We start from the raw sequence: 12,861 nt of genomic DNA, 5'->3' as shown, positions 1-12,861 counted from the left end.
CTATGCTGATGACCTTGCACTAATTGCGGAGTCACTATCAGAACTAGAGGAGAAGTTTCAGGTGTGGAAGCAAGGACTAGAATAGAAGGGCCTTAGAGTCAACCTAGCTAAAACCAAAATCCTAATAAGTAGGAAGGTAGATAAAACACAAACCCCTTCAGGTAGATGGTCCTGCTCAGTATGTAGAAAAGGTGTAGGTAGTAACTCTATAAGATGTACCCGGTGCAAGCTATGGACACATAAGAGGTGCAGCAATATCAAAGGCAAGTTAACTAGGAAGTTAGTTTTTGTATGTGGCAGATGTTCAGGTGCAATAAACACTGTAAACAAACAGGAAACAACTTCTATCTCATTCCAGGGAGAAAAACTAGAGGTAGTCGATAGCTTCCGCTATCTGGGTGACCAAGTTAGTAGTGGGGGTGGGTGCGCTGAAAGTGTAGCTGCTAGAATAAGAATAGCCTGGGCAAAGTTTAGAGAGCCCTTACCTCTGCTGGCAACAAAGGGACTCTCACCCAGAGTAAAAGGCAGACTATATGACGCTTGTGTACGAACAGCCATGCTACATGGCAGTGAAACATGGGCTGTGACTGCTGAGGACATGCGTAAGCCCGCAAGGAATGAAGCCAGTGTGCTCCGTTGGATGTGTAATGTGAGTGTGCATACCCGTCAGAGTGTAAGTATCTTGAGAGAAAAGCTGAACATAAGAAGCATCAGTTGTGGTGTGCAAGAGAGACGATTGCGCTGGTATGGACATGTGGTGAGGATGGATGAGGATAGCTGCGTGAAAAAGTGCCACACCCTAACAATTGAGGGAACCCGTGGAAGAGGTAGGCCCAGGAAGACCTGGGCTGAGGTGGTGAGGCAAGACCTTCGAACATTGGGCCTCACCGAGGCGATGACTACTGACCGAAACCTTTGGAAATGTGCTGCGTGTGAGAAGACCCAGCAAGCCAAGTGAGATCGTTGCCAGTGCCCCTGGACTGGCTCTTGTGCGGGTGGCACATAAGATGCACCATTTTGAGCATGGCCGTTGCCAGTACCACCTGACTGGCCTTCATAGAATTTTCGAGCGAGATCGTTGCCAGTGCCCCTGGACTGGCTCTTGTGCAGGTGGCACATAAAAGACACCATTTCGAGCGTGGCCATTGCCAGTACCGCCTGACTGGCCTTTGTGCGGGTGACACGTAAAAGCACCCACTACACTCTCTGAGTGGTCGGCGTTAGGAAGGGCATGCAGCTGTAGAAACTCTGCCAAATTAGATTGGAGCCTGGTGTTGCCATCCGGTTTCACCAGTCCTCAGTCAAATCGTCCAACCCATGCTAGCATGGAAAGCGGACGTTAAACGATGATGATGATGAGAGTTGTAGGACGTTGCCTCACAGTTGCTGACAGTAAACTTCATTTCTCCCTCTGACCAAGGTTCTAGCTGGTCAGCCAGACTTTGTTCTCACTGAGTCGGTTGGATGGTTTGACTGAGGGCTGGCAAGCCAGGAGGCTGCACCAGGCTCCAATCTGATCTGGCAAGGTTTCTACGGCTGGATGCCCTTTCTAACATGAACCACTATGAGAGTGTAGTGGGTGCTTTTTATATTCCACTGGCACAGGAGCCATTCAGGCGGCACTGGCAACGGCCACGCTAGAATGCTTTTTCCTTGCCACTGGCATGGAAACAGTCAGGCAACACTGGCATCAACGACACATGAAGGGTTCTTTTTACGTGTGTGTGTGTGTGTGTGTGTGTGTGTGTGTATATATATATATAATGTAACAAAAGAAAAAAAATTATATGGAGTGTAAAACATCCAGTTCACAGGTACAGCAGTTGAATACCACAGACATAGGAGTATAAATTACAAATAATAAATTAAATAGAAAAATACAATTGACAATCTAACAATTTATTTACATTATAATATAAAAATTTTTGAAAAAGACAAAGCCAACAATTTGTTTTGACTTATATACAATATTTGATTGATAAACAATACATATCTCTGTACATAAGCCACTTGAGTACAATATTTCAAAAAGACACATGAAATTCTATGTTCAAGGAATGCTAAATCACAAAATATTGGTTCGAAATCCGTATGTTTAAGAGTATTTGCAATGAGAATTCAAATACATAAAAAAAAACAAAGTTAAAACACGTAAAAAAAACAATTATAACGTAGATCAATATTTATTATATAAATATGCCTCTACATATTCGAAAGAAAGAATTTCCAGTATATCAACTATTTATTTATTTGTGCTATTTTTTATTATATTTATGATTACCATAAGAAAACAAATGTAAATTATGAATAATAATAATATATAATAACTCTTTCTCATTTACTTCTATCAGCACAAAGTGATTCTTTCTCATAGGAAGTTTAAGAGGTGTCCAATGGGAAAGCATAGTTGTGTTTGAATTAGGGTATGACTTGACATTTAAAAGTGATATTAGGTATGGTGTGGATTTAAAAATCTCATTTTTTTAAAAAGAAGTTTTTTTGTGCAGACGTAAACGCTGTGAACAAAGAAGGCAACAACTGTCTGCACCTTGCTGTAAAGAAAGTGTTTCATTCTGAGGAGGAACACTTGACCATTTTAGTTAAGTACTGCAGGAAGCTCAACATGCGAAATAGAGAAAGGCTCTCTGGTGTGGTGGTTGCTAGTTATCTAGTCCACGAGAGTGGAAATTTTTACTTTAAAAGCAAGAGAATTAACTCCACTTAAAAATGCAAAGTTGAAAGACAAATTAAAGCTATTATTCACAGCACAGGCACCATGTAGGTTGTGTGAAGTAAAGAAATACAACATGAAATTCTATCCCTGTGGTCATGTTGTGATTTGTGGGGAATGCTTTTCCAAAATTCCTCTGAAATGATGTCTAGGGTGCCAACTACTTATAAGAATCCCACGTTGGCACCTACATCAGAAAGGAAACCATAGCAAGTTGAGACTCCAAAGATTGAAGAGAAGCAAGTTCAAACAGTGGCAGTTGAGACTCCAACGTGTATGGAGGAGGTCCTGACGACATCACAGACAGTTGAATCTGCAAAGGTTGAGGACAAGAAAGTACAGACTGATTCACAACCAGTAAGTTGGTTCTCAAAACCTGGAAGAGAAGCATCTCCTGAAGGTGGCACATCAGTTAGGAAGTAATTGGTAGCAAGCTGGTATTTTCTTAGGAATTAAAACTATTGACCTGGAAATTATCAAGCATAACAATCCCTTCGACATTGTAAGACAGAGCTACCAAATTCTGTGCAAATGGTTTCTAAGTTGTAATCCAAAAAAACAAACACACAAATCACTAAAAGAAACTGAGTGTTTCACTGCATTTGAATGTCTATCATTAGACAGAAGTGGGGTCTGTGTAAATGTTGCTACTCTTTAGTCTCAGGCGCAACTTCACTAAACAGAGACCCAGGATTAAATTCCTTCAGCCAGAAGGAATTCTTAAATGTAAAGAACCCAGAACCACATTGCCCAATATGTTCTTCTTTAAGATGGTAAATTGTGAATTGAAGAGGATTCACCAATTAAATCCATCAGACCTCTACCATATTGAGACTCCTTTAATAGTTTGGCTCCCTTATTTGGGATTAACCTTTGAAGTATTCAAAAAAGATTTATCACGTTTTACAACATTACCCCTCAGCAAACTGAGAGTCGATAGTAAAACAAACGAAGAAGATGGCACCCTACCAAAACTGTGACTCCTAAGGACCTGCCTTCATTGACCCCCACCAACAACTGCATCACTTTCTTGGCTTCATTTTTTTACCAATGTTTCATCTTTCACTGCCCTAGATTTCTGCCTCAACTTAGCAAATTTTATCCAGCAATGTTTAAGGAAGATGATTCTGGCTGTTTCTGATTGACTCAGGTCTGGTCTTCGCTGCTGGGAAATACTTTCCTTACAGCATCTTCTCATCATGATGCAAGCAGATCCCTTTTTCCAGTTGCTACGACAAACTTCACCTCATTTGCTACACCATAGAGCAGGTAGGAAAAATTCCTGGCAAGGGTGGGGCACTGGTGAATTTAGACCAGTCTAAAGCATTCGATACGGTTGACCATCGGTATCTGGTGGGGGTCAGACTGGGCTCGACTTTCCATGGCTGGATCAATGCTATGTATATCATTGATCGAATCAGTCATCCAGGTGAATGGTCTCTTCTCAAAGCCATTCGCAATCAAGCATTAAATTTGCCAGGGCTGCCCCCTGTTGCTGCTTCTGCATGTATTAGAACTTGAGCCACTGCTGCGGAGGTTGGGGACTGTGGAGGAAGACCGCATGATCTACGTTATGGTAAGGGAGCAACTGCATATGTGGATGAAGTCACCATCCTCGTGTCTGATGAAGGGCAGCGACCTCGTGAAGAAGACCCCATTAAAAAAAATATGAAGCAGTGGCAGGGGCAAAAGTCAACCAGCCTAAATCAGTCGGGCTTGCAACTTGGCACCTGCAGGGGCAGGTCAATGCCTCCCAACAGCATCGTTTGATGAAAGGCCCCCTTAAACTGCTCAGGGTCTGCTTTGGAAAAAGGTAAATCAAATTTTTCTGCATTGCAATTTCAGTTGATTCCAATACATTTGCCGTGACATCTCCACTGGTTTTACCAGACTCTTTTCGTGCCAGAGAAACAGAGTAACCCATGAAAGTATGTCCTGGCCAAACAAAACGATTGCTAATACACACTGCTGGCATGTTCCAAAGTCCCGTCGGTGGGAATTGTGCCACCGACGGAGGAAGTTGTAGCCTCGAACAAATAGAGGAACAATATTGGGTTTTCTCCGGAAGGTGAGAGGAGGCGTTGGGAGAGCTTTTTTACAGGGTTTGTCAAGGGAGGAGACATAGCCTGAATGGACTCCTTCCCTGAGGATATATTGTGCTTTCGATCGTGGCACTGTTGGAGTGCCTAAGTGGCACTTTGGGTCGGAAGATTGTAAGAGGATGAGTGCCTCATACTGAAGGGGCATGTGGCCCATGAGAAGAGTTGTAAGAGGCAGGTGCTTCATTTTAAGGACATGGTGTCGTCTGCAGTAAGAGGCTTAGTACCTCATTGTAAGGAGCTTCAGTCCAATAAGAAACTGTGCTAAGAGGTTTATTGCCTCAAATATGTAAATTATAAAAGAACAATGTTTTAGACAAGCAGAGTTCGGTGGGTGACTTCTGCCTTCTCCCATTAATATCATCGTGTTCATCATTCATCTCATCAATGTCTTTGTCCAGCCTGCAGCTACTCCATCTATGTACAGCTTTCATAGCCAATATAATGAAATAAAGTAGCTCATTTTCATTATCATTCATTTTTATCATAAGTTTGTTTTTTTTCTAATTGTTATATGTCCCCACTGGCCCCCTTGTGGGTAATAAAGAAATCACTCCTCATTCGTTAGGTCCTTGTTATATAGGACCTTATAAAATATCTTCAAGAACAGAAAAGACAATCATATTAGATGCTGAAGGAAAACCAAAAACAGAAAATGTGGATAGAGTCAAAGGGGCTCTCGTCAAATCCATCCGGAATTCAAAAACATGAAAATATAATTGTAAAAAGAAACCAAAAACATGTGATCTAAATATGAAATTAAAACAATAGCATCGAGGCTATCAAATGGACAGGCCACAAACGCAAGAATGAAAGAAATCAAGCTACTGCGTCAGATTTTATCCGGTGACCACTGTGTGGCCATCCATGCCACTGATACAAGGATCAGCTGAGGCAAAGCCTAAAACTGACCGACATCAATCCCAAAGCCTGGGACATTGAAGCTGAGGAAAGGCTGTGGTGGTACCAACTGCCCTACAGAAACAGATATTACATGAATTTCGTAGTGGACACCTGGGGATGTCGAGAATGAAAGCTTTGACAAGGAGTTATGCGTCTTGGCCGACACTGGACAAGGACATTGAAAATTTGGTAAAATCTTGTAGAGGTTGTGTGCCAGCAGCCAAGGCACCACAAATACCAATCATGGCCTGAGTCCATTGTCCAGAGTACATATAGACTACACTGGACCAGTGAATGGTGCCTACTACATTGTTGATAGCCTTACCATGTGACCGGAAGTATGTAGGTGCGGTCAACCTACTGCGAAGGTAGCAAAGTTCCTGCATGAACTTTTTTGCTCAATACAATGTTCCAGACACCACAGTATCGGACAATGGAACATAATTTACAGGATGAGTTCAAGAAATTGTATAAAATGCATGCAATCAAGCACACGTTTACTCCGCCCTACCACCCAGGGTCAAATGGGCAAGCAGAATGATTTGTAGATACTTTGAAGCAAGTGCTAGAGAGAAAAAAAAAATTAGGCAATGACGAAATGCTAAATAAATTCTAAATATCAGTTCAGGCAAGTCACCTGCAGATCTAATGTTCGATTGAAAAATTAAATTGATCTTTGAGAAATTGTTGCCAAAGGAAGAAAACATACAGAGTAAACAAAAAATTTTTACAGAGACAAAGTCCATTTCAAAGTATACAAGAATGGTAAACAGAGGTGGCAGGATTAAAAGAATTGGTAACATGTAATTTACTTTCATTTTTGTAGGACTATTCTTTGTAAGCAAAAATATACTGCAGTCTCTACAAGCCCAAACGTCACACAATATGGTAATTTATATAAATAGAATTATAGAAAAAAAAAGTCTGAAGTTCTAAAATAACTAAAACATAAAATAAAATAAAAAATTTTAAATTTCAACACCTCACAGGATAAAGGTAGTTTGTTTGTGTGTGTGTGTGTGTGTGTGTAAGGAAAAGATATTTACTAACAGATAATTATGTTATCAAAACAATTTATCATTTACATACCTCTGAAATCTATGCAAAAATTCCAGCAATGCCCTTTTCATTCCTACTGGGATCGATACCATTTAAATCTAATTTGAGGATCCACAGGGGTTTATGGGGGGTGGGACTTGCATAATTGTACAAGATATTTGCAGAACATAAATTCATAAAAATTTTCAACACCCAAAAAAATTTTTTTAATTATCAAACTTTACGTGATGTCATTCAACCCATAATTAATAACAGGCCGTGCGCATATATGCAAGTTTTAAAAACATTTTAAAATTAGGGTGAATGATGGTGGTCTTGGTACTAGTGGAGTGGGTGGGGGTGGGGGGAGAGACACCCCATACAAAGTCACCATCATCAATTAACAACCCCCATGAGCAGCACTGCAAATCAATCTCCAATGCTTCTTCATGCCTGTCTACTCGTTCACTCTCACTCCTTGTACATAACCACACGTGTGTGTGTATATATCTATATCTATATACATATATATATATACACACACACACACATATATATATGAGTTTTTTTTTTCAGTTTCCATCTAGCAAATCCACTCTGAAAGTTTTGGTCAGCCCATGTGGTTGTGAAGCAAACTTCTTAACCACAGAGCCACTCATGCAGACAAGGACAAAATAGATACAGGACTCAAAAAAATAACACAAATATCAAGAGACAAAAATCGTCCTGAATCTCTAAAAATATTAGCAGCCATTGCAGGTCTCTGCAGTCAACTCGGAATTTCCTTTGAGAACAAGTGTGGACACACCGGCTATGGAGATGAGCACTCGTTTGAGTTTGGTCTTACCAACAGCACATTTCTCGGAGGCTCTCAACAAGCTATGAATCTGCAAAGGAAATTCAGTGAAGTGGCTTAAAATATTACAAACCAACAAAAGAAAAAAAGAAAAGAAAAAGAAACTCTACACCGTTTTGATACCAACATATCTGATCAAACTGATCTTTGTTCTACAATACTAACTTCCTATTTCACAGTGATTTAAAGTTTAACAGAGGGGGCGGGGGTACAACCACACCAATATTCACAATCAGTTATAAAGATTCATAAAATGTGAGACTTTTTTTTTTTTTTTATATATATATATCAGGTTTTTAAATAGAAACTTACCTTCTAACATTTCTGCTGTGTGGAAATGAAACAACAACAACAAAAAATAATAAAGCTTTGGATGTTTTTTTTGTTTTTTTTTAAATAAGTGAGTAAAATACCATATCAAACCATTTTCAATGTTAGTAAAGAAAGAGAAGTCAATAAAACTTGACATTCAGAAAGAAAACGAATTGCAAATTGCAATAACATACTACCATACCTGAACGAGCTGGGAAATTTCATCGGAGACCTCCACTTGAGTTGCTTCTGGCCGAAACACTTTGTTTCATTTTCTTCTGGACATCTCAGCAACTGATGTTGACAAACTGTGTATTAGAAATATTGATCTTACTTAAGTTTCTGTGTAAAGGTAGTATGGGTGGTCTTTCAAAGGTTTTCTATAAGAAACATGGTGACTACAAATGGTAAAGGAAGGAGTAATAGAAACAGGACACCTGGATTACTGTTAACCACTAATTCAGTCTCTGCAAATAGCCGGACTGGAAGCCAGTGGTTGTTGTTGAAACTAACAGCAAGTAAAGTAATCTCTTGAGGCTCTAGAGTTCTAGTCGTTGGAGACATCTACATCGCTAGAAACAGCTGCCAAATCACGCACAGATCATAGACACCTGTCTTCCACAGCGAGAAATAGCAGCCAAATCCCGCGCAGATCAAGAACATCTCTGAGGCGCCAATAAGCGAAAGTCACCAGAATTAAAAACACTGAACCATTTGAGTGTTTAGTAATTAGGCAATGCGCACCTCTTCTGAAATAGTTAGTGAAGTCAAATTATCTCCTTCCTTTAAAATCAGCTGTTGACGTGTCGTTGTCAGGTAGAAGTGGACAACAGGGTAACCACGTAATTAGGAGATGAAAAGGGGAGGGGTTAAGTGTTATCCCGGAAAAAGGGGTGGGAAAAGTGAAGTTTAATGGGTCTGACTGAGTTAAGGGCACCTATGAACTTGATAGGAAGAACGGGGATTCCTTCAATAAAATGCAAATAATATATAAGTATATGCATAATAACAAATGGAGCAAAAAAAAGAAAGGGTAGCTGGAATTATCACTTGTTTCTCATAAGGGAGAACATAATAAAACATTAAGTAGCAAGACAAAAACGAAATTGTGGGGTAACTTACGAGCTAAGATGTTACATGGTCAGTCCTTACATATATGTTTCGAAGCAAGTGAGGGCCATTTCACAAAAAAAGGGGCCATTTCACAAAAAAAGCACTCACCGAAGTTCGTTGTAAATAAACAAGTCCGCCATATCTATCAATGACATTCTACTTCGACAGTCTCACAAGACAACAATGAAACAAGGAACTCAGACGAACAACATATCCAACAGTCCATATAACACTTATATATTAGTATCCTTATGTTAGCGTTAATCAGTGTAAAACCGAAGTATAGGGTGTTAGCTGAGAAATAATAATAATAATTAATTCGTTTTATTGGCCACAAGGGCTAATATCAATTAAAAACATATAAGGACAAAGACAGGACGAAGGTTACAAAAGGTTTTGTCCGAAAAGGTAGGAAAGTTCGTCTGAACAGAGGAAGAAAACGGAGAAAGATATAATAAATAAATAGATAAATAAATAAGTAGAACTCCCAAAGGGGGAGGCGCTTCGAAAAAGGAAAGGTTACACGTGGAAAAACCCATAAAACCACGGGAGCCTGGTCAGAAAAAATAAGAAAGGGGTATAGAGCCCTTTCTCCTTTTACATTACCTTCTTTTTTTCTACAGGTGTATTCTCAGAATTGATCCGTTTATACTGGCCATTTTTCCAACAGTCACCCATCTTTCAACGAATTTGCTATGAAACAGCACTTCCCTCTCTACTCTCATCTTTCTTTTCAAGTGGAACTTGAAAAAGTTGATGAGGCCTTGGCCAAAGAGGAAAGTGTCTGTCTTTAGCCCTTTCAAACGGGTCCACCATATCACCTCTTTCGCTACAGCCACTAAGCATAGGAAAATTGCCTTGCCCTCCTGGTTAAAGGAGGTCGGCGGGTCAATTCTCACGATGGATCCAGCTGATAGCCGGATCCGTCCTACACGTGACAGTAGCTGTTCGATATAGACCCACAGGTCAGCAATGCTCGGGCACTGGACGAGTGCGTGCAGAACGGTTTCGTCGTCCTGAGCGCACCTCGGGCAGGCCCAGTTGACGGCACTTCCATGTCGGTAGAGTTTATCTCGAACAGGTAGCGCACCTCGGTAGCACTGCCAGGCGAGGGACCTTTGGAAATTATCCATGGGCCCCGGCCCGAAAGTTCTCCTGAACAGACTGCTTAGCTGATTATCCTCGACGCCTAGAGTTTCCCCGAGAACGTCGTCGCACTTTTCTCCCACTAACCCTCTATATAACGCTAGAGTGGAGCTACTACCGATCGCACTGCCCGCCTGACTGAGGGCGGTGAGAGCTTGGCGGCACTCGAGGTGCCAAGCGCCCTTTCTCGGTCTACGTTTGATCCAGGATTGCAGCTCTGTTAAAGAAACGAGCTGCGGAAAATCGCGTCTGACGAAAGGCGACCACACCTGTTCACCGTCCACGAAACGCTTGAGATGTCGTAGCCTGAGCGCATGTTTGCGCATCAGCAACCACGGCATGCCAAGGCCTCCGTTCAGCGGCTGTTGACAGAAGATGGAGCGCCTGACCAGTGGTACCTGACCCTTCCACAAAAAGTTGAAGAGCAAGCGTACTATCTTGGTTAACAAGCGGTCGGGACAAGGGACGACGGTCAAACGGTAATAGATGACGGATGCGATGTACGCATTCGCTACCTCCGCTCGACCTTTCAAGGAGAGCTTCCTCTCAGCCCATTTCTGGGTGAGGTTGGCCACCCTGTTCGTCACTTCTTCCCAGTTTTTCTCCAACTGGAGGTCCGGACCGAACCAGACCCCGAGTAGTTTAACGGGTCCGTCTGTCCAGCGCCCTACGACGCTGTTGGACGGCATGGACTTGCCCCTCCAGGTGCCTAGTTGCAAGCCCATTGACTTTTCCGCGTTAATTTTCGCACCTGTCACCGCTTCATATTCGTTTAGTGTCTCGCCAATCAGGTCAATATGCCTGTGGCTCGACACCATCACGGTAACGTCGTCGGCATAGGCAGACGCGCTCCTTCCACATCCCAGATCACGCGGGACGCCCCTCAAAGCCTCCAACTTCCGCAGTAATGGCTCGAGAGTCAATACATACAGAAGGGAGGAGAGAGGACACCCTTGGCGAACCGAACGCGAGATGTTGAACGATTCCGATAGATGGCCGTTCACCCGTATGACCGAGCAGATGCCGCTGTATAAAGCAGCTATCCACGCGCGGAAGACCGGACCGAAACCAGCTACCTTGAGAACAGCTGCCAGGTATCGATGGTCGACCCTATCGAAGGCTTTAGACTGATCTAAATTAATCAAAGCCCCATCCGCGCCAGCTTCGTTACGCACTCTCTGTCTCGTCCTGTTTTGTTTTACGTGTCTCGTCCTGTTTTGTTTTTATGTATTTATTAAACAATATAATAATTACTGCCTTCACGCATTTTATGAAATTCATAAAAGCATTGTCTCTGTTGTATCAACTAAACTCGAACAGATGCACTGAAAATAGATGCATTTGATGCATAAAACTTCGATTGTTTTCTGCATTTTACATACACACCTGAAGCAGGTGAGAATAAATCTGTAAGGCTTTTTTTTCTTCTAGTTTAAAATGAGACATTGCTGGCACGATTTCGTTATATCTATAACGCATAAATACATAAAAACAGACAGAAACAACAATCAAGCAAACACAGTCCATTAGATTTCTTCTTCTTCTCCCATTTCGGGTACAGAAAATACCCGATGTCGTCGTTGAAAAATGATGAAAGAAATAAAACAAATCAAAAGATGATAGGAAGCTGAGGCAAGGGCGAGGTTTTGGTAGATTAAATGAATTGTGAAGAAGAGACTCTTGGAAATCTTCATTTAAAATGCCAGAATGTATTCTTGTTTTGTTTTTGTTCTTTTTTTTTTTTCAGTATAAGTTATTTACGGATTATAAACACTCCTCTGCTTCTCACAAAAACGTGTGTGTTGTGGTATGAAGGGGAAATTAAGAAACAGGAGGGTTGACATTAAAAAAACAAGGGGAAATGAGCTTTTCTTCTTACCTGTCAACAATCTGGAGGGGAAGGTTTTCTTCTCTTCGTTGTAAACTCGTCCTACCTCCATGACATCCAATTGCCCTCTGACCTCTTCCGCTCACCATTGCGCATGCTCCCATCCGCGCTTCCGTCCGGACGGACTCCGGACAGAACCAAAACATTCTCCCACCTTCGCCTTAATTACAGCTTCTATTCAATACTTCGTGTGTTTACATTTGCTGTCTCTGACAATTTTTTAGCTATGAGCGATTAGATTGTTATCGTTTTCCCTGTTAATGAATAAACGATTAGAATAAGAGATCCCTTATTTGAGCAATAGGTAAGGGTTAAGACATGAATGGGATCTAGAAGTAAATTTAAAAAATCATCAAATATATATACATCGCACCCATGCTAGCATGGAAAACAGATATTAAAATGATTGCCATACATATGTACGTCTATGGATATGTACACATGTGTGTGTGTGTGTGTGTGTGTGTGTGTGTGTGTGTGTGTGTGTGTGTGTGTGTGTGTGAAGGTATGGAGCCTAGTGGTTAGGGTGTTGCACTCACAGTGGCTAGATTGTGGGTTCAATTCCCATACTGAGCAGTACATTGTATTCTTGAGCAAAACACTTCATTTCATATTGCTGCAGTCCACTCAATTGTAAATAGATTTCCCAGCAATGAACTATCTTTCTGATCAGGGGGAACATACATTAGCCTGTTTGCATAGCCAGTGGGGTGCACGTTCTTGCGGCGCCAACGTGTCGTTGTCAGGTAGAGAGAGAGACAACAGGGTAACCAAA

General features: G+C 41.5%; 1 long non-coding RNA gene across 3 annotated transcripts; it reads right to left on the bottom strand.

Annotated features, from left to right (window-relative positions):
- Positions 1-1,883: 1,883 nt before the first annotated feature.
- Positions 1,884-12,195, bottom strand: LOC149136423 (uncharacterized). 3 transcript variants are annotated; one of them, XR_016241729.1, is made up of 3 exons: positions 12,078-12,195; positions 8,142-8,247; positions 1,884-7,658 (listed from the first exon to the last, which is right to left on the bottom strand). It is a non-coding gene; the product is annotated as an uncharacterized LOC149136423 (long non-coding RNA). The 3 variants fall into 3 exon arrangements; XR_016241731.1 differs by lacking the exon at positions 12,078-12,195 and adding an exon at positions 9,062-9,205; XR_016241730.1 differs by lacking the exon at positions 12,078-12,195 and adding an exon at positions 9,161-9,205.
- Positions 12,196-12,861: the final 666 nt, after the last annotated feature.

The sequence above is a fragment of the Octopus bimaculoides genome, chromosome 4 (assembly GCF_046866305.1).
Source record: "Octopus bimaculoides isolate indiv1 chromosome 4, ASM4686630v1, whole genome shotgun sequence".
NCBI classification, from domain to species: Eukaryota; Metazoa; Mollusca; class Cephalopoda; order Octopoda; family Octopodidae; genus Octopus; species Octopus bimaculoides.
Note: the sequence above shows the minus strand (reverse complement) of the source record. Positions and strands in the feature narration are given on the sequence as shown.